The sequence below is a fragment of the Macaca nemestrina genome, chromosome 17 (assembly GCF_043159975.1).
Source record: "Macaca nemestrina isolate mMacNem1 chromosome 17, mMacNem.hap1, whole genome shotgun sequence".
Lineage (NCBI taxonomy): Eukaryota > Metazoa > Chordata > Mammalia > Primates > Cercopithecidae > Macaca > Macaca nemestrina.
In genome coordinates, this window is record NC_092141.1 from 48471071 (window position 1) to 48493348 (window position 22278).

The following is a 22278-nucleotide window of genomic DNA, read 5'->3' on the forward strand; positions in this document are numbered from 1 at the left end:
ATGACACTCATTATCAGTGTTTAAATTGACCCAAGGACCTCTCCCGTGTGGTTTGGCCAGTAACTGTCCCGCATGCTAGGACTTGAATTTAGGTCCTGCTATTTATTAGTTTATTACCAAGGAACTTGTTCAAGTTACTTGACCTCTCACTCAATTTTCTCCTCTGTTCAAATGGGAGAAATAACTTTTTTTTCTTTTTAATGTTTGAACAAGTTAGATTTGTGAAAACATGTAAGACAGAGACGGATACAAAAATGAATGCTCAATGTTCCTAATGTCCCTTCTCTCCCTTTCCCTTCGCTTTATAAAAAATCAATTCAGAGTGAGAAATATCTGCGTTTAAAAATACACTTCAGGCGGATCCTTTATCAACAACATGTTTCCAAGCCAAATGTGAATCAGACCAAATTGGTGTCTTCATCCGATTGTGTTTTTACCACAAGAAAGGTTCTCAAATTAGGGTTTAAGCTGACAAAAGGAATTGGGTGTTAGAGGGCTTGGTCGTACACAAAGCGCCAAAGCCGTAATCTGCTTTGCATAAGGAATTCTAAAGAATTACGAAGAGTTTAGTCAACTCCCACAGTCATATGTGAGTTGTGAGGTTTGGTGCAGGGACAAGTGAAGGAAAGGATTCTATGAAAGTTGACAACGAGAGAAAGCGAAGCCCTGACTGTAAAGAAGGCTCACATCATCTCTACACTATCCAGTCACATTCGCAACATAGCAGCATTGTGCATTTGGGCTTCCATACGAAGAAAATTCAGCAGCTCCTGTGCCTTACCTTCCAAGACTCAGAGTGAGGCCATCCTGTCACACGCCGTTTTGTTAAAAAGATATGCCAAACTGGCTAGGAGCAGTGGCCCGCGCCTATAATCCCAGCACTTTGGAATGCTGAGGCGAGTGGATCACTTGAGGTCAGGAGTTCAAGACCAACCTGGACAACATGGTGAAACCCAATCTCTACTAAAAATATAAAAATTAGTAGGGCCTGGTTTTGGGCGCCTGTAATCCAAGCTACTCTAGAGGCTGATGCAGGAGAATCGCTTGAACCTGGGAGGTGGAGGTTGCAGTGAGCCAAGATCGTGCCACCTCACTCCAGCCTGGGTGACACAGCAAGACTCTGTCACAAAAAAATAAATAAATAAATAAAATAAAGTCAAACCATATGCAGAGACCCATATGCTATGATACAAATGCAAGCCGGTACACATAAATGCATTTTCCCACTGTCCAGAGATTTTGTTGTTGCAAAAAACAAAATCTTGGAGTGAAATGTAAGAGCTAATGACTCCTATTCACTGTGAAGAAAGAAGAGGAAATGATAATCGGGTTGAAGAAATAGCAGGTTAGCAATTGGGAGATCAGAGACCCAAAATACCTCCCGCCGTGTATCTGTGGGACAGAGGTGAAGTCCTCTCCTCGAAATAGTGTTTCAGTTTCCCCACCAGAATGCTCTAAAGTACAATCCTGGCTTGTGCTTCAAGGGGAGGAGATAATAAGCATAGCAATCTTCCTTAAGACAGTGCTACCTAAATCCCAGTCATTACTACACTAATACACTAAGATGATAGTACCTGCAGGAAGGCAGGCATCACCTTGAACACAGAGAGCTGTTAATCACCTCAAATCCCTCAAGTGTGTCAAGTAAAGGGCAAGGGAAAGATATGCAAACTATAGTACTGGTGTCATGGTGGTTTTGTGTGTGTGTGTTGTGTGTGTGTGTGTTTGAGATGGAGTCTCGCTCTATCCCCCAGTGTGTGTGTGTGTGTGTGTGTGTGTGTGTTTGAGACGGAGTCTCACTCTATCCCCCAGGCTGGAGTGTGGTGGTGCAATCTCAGTTTACTGCAACCTCTGCCTCCTGGGTTCAAGCAATCCTCCCAGGTCCCACCTCAGCCTCCCAAGTAGTTGAGATTACAGACGCATGCCACCACACCCAGTAGTTTTTGTAGAGACGGAGTTTCATCATGTTGGCAAGACTGGTCTCGAACTCCTCCCAACCTCAAGCCATCCACCTGCCTTGCTCTCTCCAAGTGCTGGGATTACAAGTGTGATCCACTGCCCCCAAACCACCTCAGAGTGATTTTGTGTAAGCCTTGAGCCTTCACTGTGAACATTTTGCTTCCAAGCATAAATGATTCTGAATTCCAAGTAACCTCATTACTGCAAGATGAGATGGTCTTGACCAGTTTACCACTCTTGAGGCCTTAAATCTTGCCAGCACTGCTATGATTCCCACCAAAGCCGAAGCGCATGTGCAGGACTGTGGGGTCAATGTAATCAGAAAGAAAGATGCTTACTTTAACCAAGGAAACTACTTCCAACCTGGGATTGTAAAACGCCTACCTAAATCCAAACTGCAACTTTTATCTTAGACCTCTCCTCCAACTAATGCGGTCAGTGCAGATCAAATGTTTAGATTGATAAATGCGGCTTACTGATGTGAGGGACTCACTCATTGACAGAGCCCAGAATCCAAAGGTGATTAGTTGACTAAAGAGGGAAGACGAGCACCAGACAGCCTTGTTTGTCATTTTGCACACTTAATCGCATAAATCTCATAACACCAACTGCAGCTGCATGGCAGGAAATTAAATACTGACAAAAATAAAACCAAAGCTCCCAAATCAGTTCAGACACCTGTTTCGCAAGAATCAGTGCGATAAGATCATCTGTGGGTGGCAATTTTTTTTTCTGTACCATCACTTGATAACTGTTTTTCTCCCTGTTCCATTTTTTAGTTAAAAACACAGATAGAAAAACATGTGGACATCCTTAATAGTTGAATATTGACACACGTACTTTAGGATTCATTTTCATAAAAGTGGCTGCTTTTTGTATAAGGTAGATGAATGTTATATTCCAGATAAAAAGCAGACCCAATTCTAATTGAAAACAAATAGAGTATCCTCTAACTGTGGTTACTAATTATACACAATACATTTACTCTTCAGAAAGAAACTGGCTTAGGAATTTCCTTTAACTCTACCCCAAAATGCTAAAAATGACATATATTTCCTTACACACACTTGTCTAATTTGATTCTAATCAAGGTTTCCCTCTCAAACCGTATATTGGTTTTTAAAATTTTTTTAATTTCTATATTACTTGGACTGTACCTACATTGTTTAAATGAATAGTTTGTAAGGCAGATTCTAACCTTTAAAAAATCCTAGTATGTGAGAATATTATTTCAAGATTTTTTTTATCTAAATGAAAAATATCAACTTAAAGACTATAAAATTGGCTTTGCTTAGAAGAAAAAGAAATGTAGCCACAGTCTTGTTCCATCATTTGATAACTATTTTTCTCCTCTGTTCTATTTAGTTACAACCACAGATAGAAAAACATGTGCAAATCAGTTAAACATTTGAGAAAATGTTAGTGAAAAAGGAAAGAAGAAAAGACGCTCTTCTGGGAAAAACCTACTATTTACAGGTAATGCTAATTTTAAAACATTTTTTCATTTTAAAATAATTTTTAAATAGAAAACTTTTCATCAGATTTAACTTTAAGCAAAGGAACAGGGTTGAGTTTCGCTTTCACAGCGCAACTATACAGAAAATTCCAGAGATGTTCAAATGCATCAGGCACCTACAAGAGCAACCTCCAAGCGGGTGAAACTCAGGGACGCTCTGTGGAGGAGGGTTTTCATGGCTTTTGGAGCGAGTCAGCTCGGAGCACCACAACTCTTTGCAAAACATAGCAACGTATGGAGAATAAAGCATTCCAAGCACAAAATGAGCACCCAACAAGAGCTGCAAAAGAATCTTTTACCTAATTAAAAGCTTAAATGTACAGAACTTCAGAGCATTGCCGTTTCAGCTTGGCTTTGCCAAAATAATCAAGCAGGATGAAGCAAAACAAATACAGGAACAACAAGCCTACCACTCTGGTTTTGATTTGCTGCCCACGACATTGGAGTGGTTTGGCCTGCTCGGGCTGGGCGCTTTCAAACATCTTCCAAATGCCCTATAATGACACCTAATTTTACATTTAACTCTTGGAGGAAAATGTTGTTTTCCTTGTGATAGTATTTGTTCTATTTGAACGTTATCAAACTGTTTGTTCTAATCCATTAGGAAAAACCATAATAAGGCTCATCTAGAGGCTGTTCCTAGTTAGGAAGGTGACTGAAAAGATTTAGATCTTGAGTCTGTCTTTAAATCTTCTAAATGAAAGATGATTTACAATTGAGCTACGAAAATGTGAACACTCTCAAGTCTGGAAAGTTTCAGTCTGAATCTAGATATCTTAAATCAACGCAAAAGACTCTGTTTCACAGGACCGAATTTTACAAAAATCAGGCTCTATGCTCAAATCTCGTTAATAAATTATAAAGGGTTCACATACTATGTTTTAAGTTCAGGTAGTTTCAGCTGAGGCGCTATCATTATTTCCCTATAATGTACAAAGAAATGAATAATAGGGCTTACATTTAGAGATAGAATAGCATAGAGGGCTAGAAAATGGTCACATAATGATCACTTTTCATTCAGATATAATATGTATTTCTAATAGTTTGATAAATTGGAATAGGGAGATAAGGTTTCCCAGGCTGCTCAGAAGACTCCTCCAGGTTTAGCTACAAATTAAGGTCAATTTTTATAAACAGAAATTTCAAATTATTTAAAGTTTTGACCAGTTTAGGAGTGTCTGATTTGGGGACCTCATCACTGCACTCCAGTCTGGGTGACAGAGTGAGACTCTGTCTCATAAAAACAAAACAGGCAGGGCACAGTGGCCCATGCCTATAATCCCAGCACTGTGGAGGCTGAGGCGGGTACATCACCTGAAGTCAGGAGTTCGAGACCAGTCTGGCCAACATGGTGAAACCCCATCTCTACTAAAAATACAAAAATTAGCTGGGCGATATGGCATGCACCTGAAATCCCAGCTACTTGGGAGGCTGAGGCAGAATTGCTTGAACCTGGGAGGCAAAGGTTGCAGTGTGCCACTGCTCTCTAACCTGGGTGACAGAGCGAGACTCCATCTCAAAACAACAACAACAACAACAACAACAACAAAACCACTTTCACAGCCATCATTTCATCAAATCTTCTCAATATGTATGAAGTGGATATTATTATGATATCAAGTTAAATGCTTTGGCTTCCCTTTTCTGTACTCAGCCAATGCCCTTGCCCTTGTCCAGAGATCTTATTTCCAGGCAAGAAGCAGTACAATGTGGTGGAAAGACCGTGGTTAGAATCCTGGATTTTGATCAAGAATCCAAGTCACTTTAGGCAAGTTTCTTTTCCCTGGAAATCATTTTCCTCATCTGTCAGACAATGGAATTAGACCATGTATCTTCAAGAATTCATTCCAGTTTAAAATTCTCTGAATCCTTGGGAAAGGAGGTGTACTGGATGACAAAGCTCACATGATCATGTTACTCAGGACTCTCATTAGACCTCTGGGTAAATGTTATTAAACTATCCAATAACTATCTGAATATTCAAAACAAGAAGTAAAGGTTAAGAAATTAGAAAAAATGAAGGTTAGTGAGCTAGATAGATGAAATCTTCCAGAAAGAAAAAATTACATGGTAAAAGTTGTGTGCATGGTGTAGGTATGCGTAAGTTTTACTACAGATAGTGAAGGCAAAGGAGAAAACAAGAATACAAATCAGGAAGAAGACAATGACAAGAACAAGAGATGTGCAAAATGGTGTCAGAACTGACCCTTCTGGAAAGTGAATAAATAGAATTCCTCAAAAATGAGGGTGATGGTTACTCACACTTTTTGTCCTAGAGGCACTACAGGTAGTGGCTAGAATATCAAACTAGGACTCAGAAGGCAGATTCTATTACAACTTAAACTCTGACATTTATTAAGAATATGTCACAGCTTAAGTCACTTCGCCAGTCCAGATCTCTTTTTAGTCATCTGTTAAGGTGAGACTGTCTCTGTTTATTTATCTGTAAAAGGAAGGCATAGGACTCAGTGATCTTTAAGGTCCCTTAGAGATCTTATATTTTATGATTCAACATGGTAAAATGAAAGCATTTTTCAGTAAAGTTAGCTGATAATCTAAGAAATGCCTTAAAAGTTGACATAATAATAATATCCACTTCACACATATTGAAAAGATTTGATGAAATGATGGCTGTGAAAGTGGTTTTGTTGTTTTGTGTTTTTGAGACAGGGTCTCACTCTATCACCCAGGCTGGAGTGCAGTGGAAAGATCACAGCTCATAGCAGCCTCGGCCTCCCAGGCTTAAGTGATCCTCCCACCTCAGCCTCCCAAGTAACTGGGACTACAGGCACACGCCACCATACCTGGCTCATTTTTGTACATTTTTAGTAAAGACAGGGTTTCGCCATGTTGCCCAGGCTGGTCTTGAACTCCTGAACTCAAGAGATCGGCCCACCTCAGCTTCCCAAAGTTCTGGGATTACATGTATGAGCCACCACGCCTGGCTGAAAGTGTTTTATAAGCTATAAAATGCTGTGCAATTGATGGTAGTAGTAGATATTATTATTTATCAACATTTTTAGAAAACGAAGAGTTAATGAAAATTCAGCACGCCATAGTAGATGGTCAACACATACTTCTTAAATAAGTAAATGGATTCAAAGGAACATATCCAATTCCACGATGAGAAAACTGATAAACAGATTTGCAGATATAAAGGGGTGAAGCTCATATCCACATTGTTGGGGAACATGGGCAAATAGGAAGCCCAGTTCAATAACAGAGCAAGAGAATGTGTGGAAAAATGCTTCTTCCCCTCAGAGAAAAATTTCTATTTTTGATTCTTTGGTTTCAAAAAAAAAAAAAAATTTAAGTGCCAACCATGTGTAAGACTTTAGGTTAATTTCTTTTTTCTTTTTTTCTTTTTTGTTTGTTTGTTTGTTTTGAGCCAGGGTCTGTCTCTGTCACCGAGGCTGGAGTGCAGAGGCACGATCTTGGCTCACTGAAACCTCCACCTCCCAGGTTCAAGCGATCCTCCCACCTCAGCCACCAGAGTAGCTAAGACTACTACAGGCACGCACCACCACGCCCAGCTAATTTTTGTATATTTTTGGAGAGACAGGGTTTTGCCATGCTGGTCAGGCTGGTCTTGAACTCCTGGCCTCAAGTGATTTGCCCTCCTTGGCCTCCCAAAATGCTGGGATTACAGGCATGAGCCACTGTACTCAGCCTTTATGCTGGTTTCTTGAGCATGGGGAGTAGGTGTTCCAGGAAAAAGAAGACAATTCTTGTACTTAAGAAGCTTACAATTAATTTGAAAGAATCATAAAAACATGCTAACCATGATATAATGTGACAAGTATGGTTAGTAGATACAGTACTAGGTCCTATAGAACCATGAAATAGGGGGAATAATTTTGCTTGGGAAGAATGGAGGATGGAGAATGGAGATTTTCGGTGGGAGATCTTTTGTAAGCTATACCTTAAAAGATGAATAAGATTTCATTAAGCTCAAAAGGCAAGAAAAGCTCCAGGCAGAACACTGAAAGAAAGTGTTTGAGAATAGAAATAAAAGTGAGAACCAAAATCCCATAGATAAAAATTGAGTAGGAGGGTGACCGAGCAATCGTTGAAATCTTGATTGTTTGAGAAACCACCGTCTTCACAATCACATTAACAATCACAATGTATTTTTTAAGAGTGATATACTTGGACAGATTGTTTATATAATAACTAATTACAAAAGTGTCAGCATGCAGACATGTGTTTTGTGGGGTATTTTACAAAGGAAATTTAAAAGATACAAAACTGATCTTTTCAGAGCTTAAATTTAGACTAATGTAGTATTAGGGACATCATAGGGCTTTTTTTAAAAAAAATAAAAAAATAAAAAAAAACAGATTTTAATTCTTAGTTGGTAGTCAAAAATGGGCTTAAAGGCAACATTACCTATATAAATTGCCCCCAAATTATATGACTAAATACTTACATTTAAGGCTTGGACTTTTTAACTCAGATAACTTTTAAGAACACGTATTGATTTATTTTTTCATCTTTTTTCAGGGCATTCTTTTAGCTCCCTTCCAGAGAGGGGGCAGGTATTTTACCCATGCTCCTCTCCCATCTGACCATTTTCTAATCAGTCTGGTTGAAATACCCTCTCCAAACCTATCCTCGCCGCTAGTTAATCACCCTAAGTAGTCACTTTTGAGCGCTGCAATGTAAGGCATACCATCCTTGCCACATTCCCAGATCCTACTGGCTTAGGTCCAGATTTGGGGACTGGAAATTCAATCAGAACCATGCTTTCCTATGGAATTTGACCTTATATTATTTTTAACACAGGCAGTCCAACAGAAACAAACAGTCATGAAAAGGAACTTCACATATTGAGCACACAGCAAGCTGTTAGGTAAACATGCCAGATTATGCCAAGTACATAGCCGCTAAGGACACAATTATCCTGCAGTTCCCTCATTTAGCATTTTTGCTGTTAGAAGATATAAGCCCATCCATCTGAGTAATACTAAAACAGGTGGTCTGCTCTAAGGACCTTTGGAGAAGATGGTTCTGGAAGGGTGGGAAAGAACCCCTGGGTCTTTTTTTCAATCCCTTTACGTTTCCCGTGTTCCACAAAGGTCAAACTACTTTTATAAAAGGAAATGAAATGTTACAAACCAGCACTAAAATGAAATCACTCTATTTTCTCACCTAACCTCACCACAGTCAGGGTGTTTGGAACTCATATCTCTCTATTTCCGCTAAGCTGTGGTTCCCAGTTTAAGATTTTAAAAAATATCTCTGGCTGTAATTCACATGCCGTAATTCTTCAGAAGAGGATGTAATTCTGGGGTTTCTTATTTTAAAAAGTAATGAATTAATAAGAAACTGGATGCTTCAACTTCTAAATCACAATCAATTTTTTCATTGGTGTCTTATACTGCTTACAGCATTCATGTACGTACACATGTACCCTCAGTATATGTGTGTGCTTCTATTGTTAAACACATGCATATTGAGGAGGCTACCAGGTTATTTATAGGTGCCAATCCTGAACATCCTCACTTGCATGACAGGTATATTTTGCTTTGTAACACTTTCCTTTGGTTCCAACTGGAATAAACCCACTTTGTTTGTTTGTTTGTTTGTTTGTTTTTGTGGTGGGAGGAGTTGTTGCCCTCTCCTTCTCTCTCTCTTTTTGAGCCAGGTCTTGCTGTGTTGCCCAGGCTGAAGTACACGGGTGCAATCATAAGTTACTGCAGCCTCATTCTCCCAGCCTCAAGTGAGCCTTTCTACCTCAGACTGCTGAGTAGCTGGGACCACAGGCACATATCACCATGCCCAGCTGATTTTTACTTTTTGTAAAAATGGGGTCTCCCTATGTTGTCCAGGCTGTTCTTGAACTTCTGGTGTCAAGTGATCCTCCTTCCTCGGCCTCCCAAAGTGCTGGGATTACAGGTGTGAGCCACAGTGCCCAGCCAACAAACCCACTTTGACTAAGCCAAATACAGTTTCAGACACAAATGATGTAAGTGGGAAGGTTGTTGTGACAAAATTCACCTCTAGCGAGGACACAGAAACAATATTTTTTTGTTTGTTTTGAGACGGAGTCTTGCTCTGTCACCCAGGCTCTCGGCTCACTGCAATTTCTGCCTGCCAAGTTCAAGGGATTCTCCTGCCTCAGCCTCCTGAGTAGCTGGGATTACAGGCACCCACCACCATGCCCAGCTAATTTTTGTGTTTTTAGTAAAGACAGGGTTTCATCATGTTGGCCAGGCTGGTCTCGAACTCTTGACCTCGCGATCAGCCCACCTCGGCCTCTCAAAGTGCTGGGATTACAGGCATGAACCACTGTGCCCGGCCACAATATGTATAATAATATTTGAGAGGCAGCATAGCATCGTGGTTTATAGAAAAACTGTGCAGAGTCCCGTATACCACCACCACCCACCCCTTGCCTCAGGTGCACAAAGCTTCTCCTATTATTAACATTTTGCACCCAGTGTGGTACATTGTTAAAACTGATGAATAAATATTGACCATTATTACCAAAATTCATAGTTTGCATTAGGGCTCACTCTTTCTGTTGTACAGTTCTCTGGGTTTTGACAAATACGTAGTGTCATGCATTTACCATTACAGTATCACACACAATAGTTTCACTAACCTAAACATCCTCTGTGTTCCATCTGTGAACCCCTTCCTCCCTCAACTGAAGCCAATGATCTTTTTACCATCTTACAGTTTTGCCTTCCCAGATGTGATATAGTGGGAAGTCATACAGCTGGCTGAATCACACGTTCAGCTGGCTTCCTGCACTTAGCAATACGCATTTAAGATACCCCCAAGTCTTTTGGTGGCTTGATAGCTCTTTTCTTTTCTTTCTTTCTTTTTTTTTTTTTTTAACAGAGTTTGTTTTTTACAGTAGTTTTAGTTTCACAGTAAGATTGAGTGGAAGATACATATATCTCCTTGTTCTTTTTCAGTAATTGCTGAATAATATTCCTCTCTGTGGATGTCCCAGTTTATCCATTCCCCCATTGAAAGTCTTGCTTACTTTCAATTTTTGGCACTTATGAATAATGCTCCTATAAACATTCAGAGCATTGTTGCGTGCACGTGCAAAGTACTTAGAAGAATACTTTACTGCTATAGTATTCTAACTAATGAATGTTAGATATTATTATTACCTTTATTTTATTATTATTATTTTTTTGAAATGGAGTTTTGCTTGTTACCCAGGCTGTAGTGCAATGGCACAATCTCGGCTCACTGCAACCTTCACTTCCTGGGTTCAAGCAATTTTCCTGCCTCAACCTCCCGTGTAGCTGGGATTAGAGGCATGCGCTACCACGCCCGGCTAATTTTGTATTTTTAGTAGAGACGGGGTTTCACCATGTTGGTCAGGCTGGTCTCAAACTCCTGACCTCAGGTGATCCACCCACCTTGACCTCCCAAAGTGCCTTTACCTTCATTTTAAAGATGAAAAAAGACCAGGCGTAGTGGCTCACGCCTGTAATCCCAGCACTTTGGGAGGCCAAGGCGGGCAGATCACCTGAGGTCAGGAGTTCAAAACCAGCCTGGCCAACATGGTGAAACCCAATCTCTACTAAAATACAAAAATTAGCCGGTCATGGTGGCGGGTGCCTGTAATCCCAGCTACTTGAGAGGCTGAGGCAGGAGAATCCCTTGAACCTGGGAGGCAGAAGTTGCAGCGAGCCAAGATTGCACCACTGCACTCCAGATTCCAGCCTGGGCAGCAGAGCAAGACTCTGTCTCAAAAAAAAAAGATTTAAGAAACGGTTTCAAAGATTTGCCCAATGGCTCTCCACTAAAAAGTAGTAAAGTTGTAAACAGGAAAATATACCTACCGAACTATATATGTTTACTCAAAAATACCTACCAATGCACGCTTTCTGTTCAGTTCCACTAATGATACAAAAATGAAGATATGTCCTCTATTTACACATGCATAATCTCAATAGAGAGTTTTTTTGGAGACAGAGTCTCACTCTTGTTGCCCAGGCTGGAGTGCAATGGCATGATCTTGGCTCACTGCAACCTCTGCCTTCCCAGATTCAAGTGATTCTCCTGCCTCATCCTCCTGAGTAGCTGGGATTACAGACGCCCGCCACCACGCCCGGCTAATTTTTTGTATTGTTAGTAGATACAGGGTTTCATCATGTTGGTGGGGCTGGTCTCCAACTCCTGACCTCAAGCGATCCACCTGCCTCGGCCTCCCAAAGGGCTGGGATTACAGGCATGAGCCACCGCGCCTGGCCGGGACTTTTAACTTCAACCTAGAACCTCTAGAGAAAATGATGCCTGAATTGGTCTTAAAGAATGAGGAAGAATTAGCCAGGCAAAGATGGGAAGGCCACACTGGCAGAGGGAACACATGAGGAAAAAAGACACCAAAGGTATGAAACAGCATGTTGTGGGTATGTTACAATCTTTTTTTAAAAAATCCAATATTGCTAGAGCATCAAATTCTATAGCAGATGGAGAGATGCAGAAGATAAGATTGAGCAAGGCGCTGGAGTGGGAGGGGAAGAGCTCTTACATGCACATTAAGGAGCTTGGACTTTATTCAGTTAGTAATGACAAGCCACCAAGACTTTTTAGCAGGAAGTGTTAGGCAGATTGTTTTCTGGGACACTGTGGGTAACAGAGGTAAGAGAAGGCAAGGTTAGAGACCAGCAGGAAGCCCAGCTGGGAGGCAGACTAGAATGCACGTTTGAATTAGCATTAGTAGTAGGGATGGTGAGGTTGGCCCTTAGGCTATGTCTACAGGGCATTGAAACCTGGTGAAAAGTGAAACTGTTAAAAACAGTTTGCATAGTATTCCATGGTGTATATGTGTGGCATGTCCTTTGCAGGGACATGGATGAAGCTGGAAGCCATCATTCTCAGCAAACTAACACAGGAACAGAAAACCAAACACTGCATGTTCTCACTCATAAGTGGGAGTTGAACAATGAGAATATATGGATACAGGGAGGGGAACATCACACACCAGGGCCTGTCAGGCTGTAGGGGGAGAGGGGAGGGAGAGCATCAGGACAAATACCTAATGCATGCAAGGCTTAAAACCTAGATGACGGGTCAATAGGTGCAGCAAACCACCATGGCACATGTATACCTATGTAACAAACCTGCACATTCTGCACGTGTGTCCCGGAACCTAAAGTAAAATTTAAAAAAAAAATACACACACACACACACACACACACACACAGTTTGCAATGATAATACACAGTAATATATCACCAATTTAATAGCTTTTTTAAAAACTAACTTTTTCAATTGTAGACAATTTACCTGGCTATTATTTTGGCATCAAGCACATATATAATCCTAATACTATATTAATAGATGCAAATATTAACTCAAATCAACTGTAAGCTCCTTGAAGGCAGTACCTTTTCTTATATTTATGTAACACAGTACATGGCCCAGTCTTGAGTATGTAATAGGCATACTATAAATATTTGTTGATTAGTGAAGCTTAATTATTATATTAATATCTTATAAGAAAAAGTATAATTCTGACTATAATAAAGCTTAATCTTAGTGTATGATATAGTTAATAACAGATGTTAGTAAATGTATCTAAACAGGAGAAATTCTAAAAGCAAAACAATTATTCTCACAGTGGCAAATAATTACTTTCCAAATTACTTTTATGGAATTTTTTAAACAGCAAAAACTAACAAAGATATTAAGAAATTTCCAGAAAGTGAAGCTATACCTTTAAGAAAAGTTGCTGCAACATTTCTGGGAAAGAAAATCTTTTCAGAGACATGATCAAAGGATTACTGTGTTCAGTTTTAAAAGCAACACGCACACCTGCTGAAATATTAGTTTTCTATTCATGTTTGCACGGTATTAGACTCTTTAGTATTTTTCTTACAGCTCTTCTATAGGATGAGAAGTTGACAAAAAGTTATCTCTTTGTGCCTTTTGAAAATTCTACATCTGTCTAGAGGCTGAAACTTCTTTTGTGTCTTTCTTTCGTTCTATTGTACACACTGGTGAATTTTTATTTAAGTGACTCACTATTGATGCAACTTGTGAAAAGCTCAGCATAGCTGGCAATTAAATGAAGGCATTTTAGAAAACATTACAACTTTTGTGTTAATGGGTGTAACCCAAAAGATGGGTCTAGTGAATATTCTCTTTTATGTATTGTGACTCCACCACATTAAAACCAGATGATAAATAAACACTAAAAACACTTTTAAGTACAAGGTATTATCAAGCAAAAATCATTGATCTAATACCTAACATGTAAACAATGATCAAACAACATCACTTATGAGTAAGAGTACAGAATGAACAATACTGCATTCTATATAAATTGTAAATCACTTGAGCTCATTCAAAAAATATTTTCAATTTGCCTTGAACTTCTTTTCACTGGAAACAATTGTTACTAGGAACTATTTTGTCTATGCAAACTAAAAATGAAAATGAAGTGCAAACAAGCTGAAAAGTTCCTTAACAAACATCTGTTTCTCTATAGATCTGATAGGTTGGATACTTTGAAGCATTTTAAAGCTAAAAAGAATTTCAAACACCCTAGATTAACATTGAAATTGACTCCTCTACCTGGTTTTTAAACGTGTTGATCTCTGACACAAGAAGCCACACACTAATTAAGTCAGGTTTCATTTCAATTAGAAGTTCAAAGAAGAAACACATTTTGGAAGGTATTACAAAGTTACGGTTGCTAATCTACCTGAGAACTATCTTTGAGGGTAACTTTGTTTTCTTTTAAGTGTTTCATGTGCATTTTTGTTACTCAAAAGCAAATCTATACTTGAGATGTCTTTTTTTCTTTTTTTTTTTTCAAGACAGGGTCTGGTTCTGTTGTCCAGGCTGGAGTGCAGTGGTACTATCACCGCTCACTGCAGCCTTCAACTCCTGGGCTCAAGCTATCCTCCTACCCCAGCCTCTCAAGTAGCTGGGACTACAGGCACATGCCACTATACCCCGTTAATTAATTTATTTATTTTTTGGTAGAGATGGGGGGTCTCACTATGATGCCCAGGCTGGTCTCGAACTCCTAGGCTCAAGCAATCTTCCTGCCTGGACCTCCCAAAGAGCTAGGAAGACAGGGTTCACCCACCATGCCAGGCCTTTAGATGACTTGATCTGTTGGTGGGAAGTGTTCCTCACCAACCTCCAACTATCTCCATTTTTTTTTCTTCCATACTCAATACCCACCACAAAAAGATGCCAGAAAGAGATATCACAAATGTGCAAGTCATTACTGCAACCACTGAAAATAGAATGTTTCTACAGGTTCAGCTTCAGATCATGTATCTCCTCTGTGTTTACCTAACTAACCACACCTATGTGGACATAGTGATTCACAGAGAAAAATAATAATCCATATTTAAGCATAAAGATCAACAACAGAAATACCACCCAGGGAAATACTGTTACGAGTGAGGTCATGAGGCGCATTTAGCCTGAAAGATGCATAAACGAATTGCTAACCTAATGGCTCAGGTGCCAGCAAATACTAATTGAAGCCAGACCTCAAATCCATCTTGAGGCCTTGTAAATGACAATGTCGAGCACTAAAAGTGGGAATGTAGGAAGGGAGAGGATCAGGGATATGCATCATGCTCGAGGACAGAACAAATGTCCATCCTGCATCAAAAGAGAGGTTGCCTTTGTGAAGTCCACAGGTTATGAAAAGTAGCTATACTGGGGTGGGGAATGGGGGTACCCGAAGGATATATAAAACTGTCAAACACCTACTCTTACCCTTGATAAAATTAGATTCTCAAGCAAATATTGTTGAAGGCTAAGGACCGGTCTGAGAATACAACTGTTGTAAGTTCTGACCTAATGATACTAAATATCTACAGATTTAGTGTGTACATACTAAATATGTTTATGATCCTGCCCATACTTTTTAATGCTTTGTGTCTTACAGCTTAAATTCTGTAATCCTAGTTGTAACAGAAAAACATGTAGAAGGCATTATGACTATGTTTTTTAACTATGCCATATACGATCTTGATTATTAGAATTTTCAACTGCTCAAACAGTTAAACAGGAGATGGCAGGGCAATCAAGAGAGGGAGACCAAGTTAGGAGACATTTGTGAAAGTCTTTTGATGGCTTATAATTACATAACAATTTTACAATATATGTAAAATATTGAGGGAAGAAAGCAAAATACAGTGAGATAGTGAGATAGGTATGATGTCTTTCATACAATTTTGTTTGTTTGTTTGTTTGAGACAGGGTCTTGCTCTATCACCCAGTCTGGAATGCAGTGGTGCAATCATGCCCACTGCATCCTTGACTTCCTGGGCTCCAGTGATCCTCCCACCTCAGCCTCCTGAGTAACCAGGATCACAGGAACAAGCCACCACACCTGGCTAATTTTTGTATTTTTTGTAAAGACGGAGTTTCACCATGTTGCCCAGTCTGGTCTCAAACTCCTGACCTCAGGTGATCAGCCTGCCTCGGTCTGCCAAAGTGCTGGGATTACAGGCATGAGCCACTGCACTCAGTCAAAAATTTTAAAATTATGTAAAGCAATATTAAATATTTTTTATAAATTCAAACATATTATAAATATATAAAAATAAACGGGACAGATTCATACACACCAAATTTGCTGAAGCCAGTATACTCAAATGTTAACATCTGTAAAATCCACTCATTGGTTGATTGACATTTGAGTTGTTTTCACCTTTTGGCTATTATGAATAATGTTGCTATGAACTTCTGTGTACAATTTTTTTGTTTGATTACATATTTTCAATTCTTTTGGGTAGGTACTTAGGAGCAGAATTGCTGGATCACATGGAAGTTCTATAACTTTCTGAGGAAATGCCAAACTGCTTTCCCCAGTGGCTGCACCGTTTTATATTCCCAGCAGCAATACACAAGAGTTCCAACTTCTCCACACCCTCACTAGCCCTTGTATTCTCTGTTTTTTAAAAATCATACCTGTGAAGTGGTACCTCCTTGTGGTTTTGCTTTGCGTTTCCATAGTGACAAGTGATGCTGAGTATTTTTCATGTGCTTATTGGCTACTGCCTATTCAAGTCCTTTGCCTGTTTTTAAATTGGGTTTATTGTTGTTGTTGAGTGTTAAGACTTTTAAAAATATATATTCTAAATACTAGATCCTTATCAGATACATGATTTGCGAATATTTCCTTTCATTCTTTAGGTTGCCTTTTCACTTTTTTTCTTTTTTTCTTTCTTTTTTCTCTCCTTTTGTTGTTGTTGTTGTCGTTTTGTGTGTGAGAGACAAGGTCTTGCTCTGTTGCTCAGGCTGGAATGCAGTGGTGTGATCATGGCTCACTGCAGCCTTGACCTACCTGGCTCAAGTGATCCTCCTGCCTCAGCCTCCCAAGTAGCTAGAACTGCAGGCATGTGTTACCACAACACCCAGCTAATTTATTTCTTAGTTTTTGTAGAAATGGGGGCTCCCTATGTTGCCCAGGTTGTGGTCTCCCAAAGTGTTGGGATTACAAGCATAAGCCGCTATGCCCAGACTTTTCACTTTCTTAATTGTGTCCTTTGATGTACAAAGTTTTTGAATTTTGATAAAGCCCAATTTATCTATTTTTTGTTTGTTTGTTGCTTGTGCTTTTGGTGTCATATCTAAGAATCCATTGCCAAATCCAAAGTCATAAATATTGACTCCTAAGTTTTCTTCTAAGAGTTTTATAGTTTTAGATCCTACAATTAGGCCTTTGATCAATTTTGAGTTTGTTTCAATATATGGTGTGAGGTAGGGACCCAACCTCCCTTGCATGTGGATATCCAGTTGTCCCAGCACCATTTGTTGAAAAGATTATTCTTTCCCCATTAGAGTGTTCTTGGCACCTTTTTCAAAAGTCCATTGACTATAGACACATGGGTTTATTTCTGTACTCTAAATTTTATTACATTGAGCTATAATCCTCATGCCACCATGAATAAGGATGTACACACCCTGTACAACAAATTGTAAATGCTTTCATAGTGATACTGGGTCATTACTGTTAGTATCAATTGTATTGTGCAGTAATAATGCCACCTCAGGGTCTACCAAAATAAATGGGTTATTTAACTTCAAAGCAAATAATACCAAACTGGTATAGAGTTTGATTATGTTTTATGTGGCTGTCTTTCTCTTGCTGAGAGTTGTATGTTGCCCTACAATCAGCATGCCTGTCATACTTGCAATCTCATTTTTCCCTTCCTAATTCATTATCTTTAATGCCTCTGTGAATTCAGATAACTGAATTTTATTCATTCAATAAGCACTTTGAGTGTCTACTATTTTGGCTTATGAGGAATTGCAAGTGACTTTCATACGGGATGGTGAGTATGACAGCACTCTCAATTCAACAGGTGTACATGTACACAGCTCATTGTAAAACAAAATGATAAATACACTAATAAAGATGGGAATCATGTCATGGGAGTATAAAGAAGGAAGCATTCATTTAACGCAAAGAGATAGGAGAAGGTTTCATAGAGGATGTGAAATTTAAACTAGGCCTTGAAAGATTAATTGGATTTTGTCGGATCCTGTCAGGTTAAGAAGGATGGAAAGTACATTTTAGGGAAAGCGAACATACCGTATTCAGGCAACAGTAAGTAGTCCAGTGTCACCACAGTCATGGTAATTCAGGCAACAGTAAGTAGCCTAGTGTCACTACAGTCATAATAAAAGGCAGTGGGATAAACAGGCATTGCGGCTCAGCCTATCATCCCAGTACTTTGGGAGGCCGAAGTGGGTGGATCGCTTGAGCTCAGGAGTTCCAGACCAGCCTGGCCAACATGGTGAAACCCCGTCTCTACTAAAAATACAAAAATTAGCCGGGCCTGGCGGCACACGTCTATAATCCCAGCTACTCAGGAAGCTGAGGCAGGAGAATCACTTGAACCTGGGAGGCGGAGGTTGCAACTAGCCAAGATTGCACCACTGCACTGCCTGAGTGACAGAGCGAGACTCAGTCTCAACAAATAAAAAAATAAAAAATAAAAAGGAGAGAGACAGACAGACAGATGAGCTCAGGGTTAAGAAAACAGCCTTGAGCACAGTACTATGCTAAGAAGTTTGAGCTTTATTATGAAGGCAACTGGAAGTCAGTAAAGATTTTTATTTGGAAAAATGATGTGATTAGTTCTATTTTAGGAAAAAACTGAACTGGTAGTGGTGAGACTGAGGCCAGAGGGAGTTGAAAGGTTAATGGTTTTTTTCTTGTTTTGAGACAGGGTCTCACTCTGTCACCCAGGCTGGAGTGCAGTGGTGTGATCACAGATTACTGCAGCCTCAATTTCCCAGGCTCCAGCAATCCTCCCACTGGCTCCCAATCCTCCCACCTCAGCCTCCCAAGTAGCTGGGATCACAGGCACGCGCCACCACGCCTGGCTCATTTTTGTGTTTTTTGTAGAGACGGGGTTTCTACAATGTTGGTCTTGAACTCCTGGGTTCAAGTGATCCGCCTGCCTGGGCCTCCCAAAGTGCTGGGATTATAGGCATGAGCCACTTCCACTACATCCAGCTGGGAGGTTGATTTTTAATCAATATGTGAGATGATGAGTACTCGGCAATGGGAATAGGTTTGTGATTTATAAAAGTAAAGCACCTGAGTTAGAGTTTGAGGCACTTTCTGATGCGTAAAGTGCATAAGAAAGTCATGGTACACAGATTTTGAGATGTTCATCTTGGGGGGTCCTATGAGGAAAGAAACCATTAAAAGAGTATGGGCTTTAGAGTCACCAGGGTCTCAACCCTGATCCTGCCATTTCTTAGTTTCTCAACTGTGAGCAAGTTCCTTAGCATTGTAAAGACCTATCATAGAACAAGTACATTGCAACTTCCGTCTCCTAGATTCATGCAGTTCTCCTCCCTAACATCCTCCTGAGTAGCTGGGATTACAGGTGTGTGCCACCACCCCCAGCTAATTTTTGTATTTTTAGTAGAGACGGGCTTTCACCATTTTGGCCAGGCTGATCTCGAACTCCTGACCTCAAGTGATCGCCCATTTCAGCCTTGCAAAGTGCTGGGATTTCAGGCGCAAGCCACAGCACCCGGCCAAAGTACATTAATATTAAGATCACAGGGTTAATGGGAATCAGTGATTGAGATAATATGAATGGTATTCAATAAATTTTAGTTTTTGTATTTTTCTCCCCCTCCCAGATTCTTCACTATACTTTTGGTGGTTGAGGGTGCCGTGTAATTATGACCTTGAGATTTAGCATTATTATAACAGTTTTTAGGTTAATTAAGGGGTTGATGAGAATAGTGACTCTGATGCTTCCCTTTGAACTTGACACAATTATTTTCTATATTGTGCACTTTAGTGTGGCAGCTGGTTGACATTTAAGGTGCATGCCTTGCTGTCTTTGGTTTCTGTTGCCCCTCTGTTTGGAATGCTCTTACTCCATCCCTTCCAATAGGCCAGGTTAGCTCACCAGGCTCAACTGAAGCCTCATCTCCTTTAGGAAGCCTCTTTTCTCCTCTACCCCAGGTAAGGTCTGCCTTCTCTGGGTCCTCATGTTGTTGTATAATACAATGTACTAAATGCAGTGACAGAGTGCACCGTATTTCAGTGATCTGTATGTGTGCTGGGTTCCCCTTGTGGATGACAAAGGATCAAGAACTGTGTATTACAGATGATCTTGGTGTTTCTTCCATTCCTATCCTGGGCCTGGTACATACAAAACATTTGATAAATCTGTTGAATAAGGAAACAAATTTTAAAAATCACCCACCACCCATTTCAAGTGCTTACAAGTCACATCCACTTTCCCGTCTTGAAGCTCTCCTGCCCTACTTACTAGCCTGTCTTTCTCCTCAGAGAAGAAGCTGGCATGGCTCTGAAGGAACTGATCTTATCATGAAAACTCCTGAGTTTCAGCCTGGCTCCACCATCACGAGATGTGAGATCTTGGGCAAGTCATTGATTCTCTTTACCTTTGCTTCCTCAGATGCAAAGTGAGAATAATTATGGATCTGTAGCAAGAGTTAAATGAAATAGGACATAATGTAATCTTACATAGTATCTGTCACATAATGACTTTTCATAATTTATTGATTACATATCACTTTCATTATAAATTTAAGTTAGAATATAGCTGGAAATGAAAACATTCTCTTGAAAAATTTGGATCTGTCATGCAATTAACTCAGACTATTCCAATCATCCAGGGAACTCTGTTAAATCGCTTTTATTTCTACTGTTATCCCTAGAACCAGAATGAACTTCTTAATAAAAATAAAACAAAGTAAAACACCCCAGCCTCAAAGTCCTTGCCAGTCATAAATAACTTGAAAGTTATTTAAATGAAGATATATTGCCTCTATAATGGGGTGCTGTCTATAAATCAGGAAGAAAAACAAACAAATAAAAAGCCTATTAATGTGAAACGCTGACAAATCTGTGTTTTCAAGGGCCCTACAATTGGTATTTTCAGAAGCTCTAATAAAATACACATTCATCGTGTCTGTCTCCCAAGCCCCACAAATAAGTCTGATCACAGTGACTTTAGAAATGGATGCTTGCAGAGTCGAGGAAAGTTTTTACTCCCAACAAAGAAAAATTCTGGCTATTTTTTAAAGTGAGTGAACTGTAGTCCTCCGGGCACCAAAGAGCTTTTATAGCTCTTTCTCATGACTCAGCCCTGGGAGGCTTTGGAAAGGATGCATTAGTGTGATGCTGCCATCTGCAGCCAGGACTTTCCATATGCTTTGATAACATGAACAAATACTGATCCAGGCCCGGCCGGCTAGCATACGTTTTAAATGGTCTTTCAAGTTGCTTCCCTGAGGATGGACGTACTCATTAGCTCCAAAAGAATTTTTGGCAGACATTTCTCCCAGTTACCAAAGGAACCCATTTTCGTTTCACTTCAAGAGGAATTTCATACAGAAGCTGCTTCCACTTGATATGAGTTTTCCCGAGGTTCCATGGCACGCATTTCCATAACATGGTATTACTACAGGAACTTTTTCAGAAGAATGATGTTCATGTACTTGGATGATGCTACGCACTCACTTCAGAGGGCGGTTGGGTGAAGCTGTGGCACAGTCATTCATACGCAGGTAATTCAGCCCCTGGGGGTGCTGGCTCCAAATGTCACTCACAGGATTGCCCCCTGACCACTTTGCCTTGGGTTTTGCCCTTTCCCTCTGTTCTGACAGAGGCAGAAGGAAATAAGATAACACCAGAGGGCATCGATCTTTTTTCTAGAAGACAATTTTTTTTCCAGTTGGACAATTAGCATCCAACTAATATATAAACTGCATTTATAAAACACGCAACACTTCCAGAAATAACCAACCAATTTTACAAAAATGAAACTCATGCCTACCATTTCCATCTTTAACTTGTTTCCAAATGTGTTTTCTTTCAGCTAAGTATCTAATCTCTTCTGTCCCACATTTAAAAAAAAATGTTTCTTGTCTCATTATGAGTCGTCTTATGTTCTGCAAGGTAAGTTTGCTCCTCCTATATCTCAATGCTCATCAAAGAACAAAATAATAAAAATCAATGTTCATAATCTCCTTAAAATATCATCATCTGAATTATCTTATTTATACCTTCATAGCATCTCAGTGTATTTTACAATGAGTTTGACTAGTTTCCCAAATGTGAATAAAAATACCACAGAAAATGTATAGGTTATATTAAAACTATTAGTATGTTGATATCCTTCCCAGCAACAAACATACACAATTACTTGATGTTATACAACAACTTTCAGTCATCATAAGCCATATAACTAAACCACTCTTTTCTCTCATTTGGCAGATGAGAAAAATAAGGTATGTAAGGGTTAAGTGACTTATTCGAAATCATCTCAAGTAATCTGTGCAGACACTTA